Consider the following 1,415-nt stretch of genomic DNA (forward strand, 5'->3'; position numbering starts at 1 on the left):
GTCTCGCTCTTGCTCAGGCTGGTCTCGAACTCCTGAGCTCAAACAATCCGCCCGCCTCGGCCTCCCAGAGAGCTAGGATTACAGGCGTGAGTCACAGCGCCCGGCCCACTCTTTCCTTCTTGACATATTGTCTCCTCTGGGCTTCCAGGATACCACATTCCAGTGCCATGGTCCGCTCTCCTCTCCCCCGTTGGCTCTCCAAATCCGGCGTCTGAGGGCTCGGTCCTGGACCTCTTCTCCGTGCGCCTTCTCCCCCAGGGGATCTCGTCTAGTCCACGGGCTCCAGTGTCCTTGCGGTGCTGCCCTCCCGCCCTGCCGGTGCCACTGAGAGCCAGATGCATTCACCAGCTATCTGTCCAAAAGCTCCACTTGGGTATCTAGTAGGCACCCAAATCTAACAAGGCCAAAGCAGGATTCTTGATTCTCTCCTCCCTGAAATGTCTTTCTTCTCTAGTCTTTGCATTTCAGAAAAAGGCGTCATTGCTCACTCAGTTGCTCAAGCCAAAAGCCCTTCGGGAAGTCAATCCATCAGCCAGGCCTGTAAGCTGTGTTCCTGCATATGGCAGGAATCTCCCCCTCTCCGGCCACCTCCCCTGCTATTATGCCGCCAGCAGCTCTCACCTGGACCATTGCAATAAACATCCACACTGGTCTCTGCTTCCCCACTGGTTCCCATAATCCTTCTCGTTGCTACAGACCAAACTTCCGAGAGTTGTTGGAAGAGTGAGGCTTCGGAGTCAGACAAACCTGCGTTCATATCCTGGTTCTACCATATATTGGCTGTGTGACCTCGAAGAAATGACTTACCTTCTCTGAGCCTCAGCTTCTCACTTGTAAATAAGGACTAAAGCAATCAACTTGCTTGGGAGACGAGGTGTCCATGGGGTCGTCTCTCCTGTGGTTGAAATGATGAGACGGGGCTGGATTTGGTTTTACCAGGAAAACACAAACTCGGACTAAATATTATGGGAATTCATTTGGAGATATGCACGTGCCAAGTGTTGTGACCATCGTGACTGTATCTCCTAAAGGTCACACCTGCCTCAGGGGATGCACATACGCTGACGTTTGGTGTTTGAAACAACCCATGCGACACACCCCTGCAGGAGACTCGGGTGGTTAAGTAACCTGGCCAAAGACACGCAGCTTGTAAGCAGCAAGGCCAAATTTTGAACCTCAGTTCCTCAACCCAGGAGAAGCCTGTGCTTTCACCGTGGCCCTGTCAGTGCACAGGACAGCCCTGTCCACATGGAGCGGTCTCACTTAGCAGAGACAGACCCAGACTTGGATGTGGACTCGGGCTTGAGTCCAAGCTCTGTTGTTTATAAAGAGGTGGCCTCAGCCAAGCCACTACATCTCTCAGAGTCCCCATTTCCTTGTGAGAAAAAACTTTTTTTTTTTTTTTTTTTTTTTGA

The sequence above is a fragment of the Propithecus coquereli genome, unplaced genomic scaffold (genome assembly GCF_000956105.1).
Source record: "Propithecus coquereli isolate 6110/MARCELLA unplaced genomic scaffold, Pcoq_1.0 Scaffold178, whole genome shotgun sequence".
NCBI classification, from domain to species: domain Eukaryota; kingdom Metazoa; phylum Chordata; class Mammalia; order Primates; family Indriidae; genus Propithecus; species Propithecus coquereli.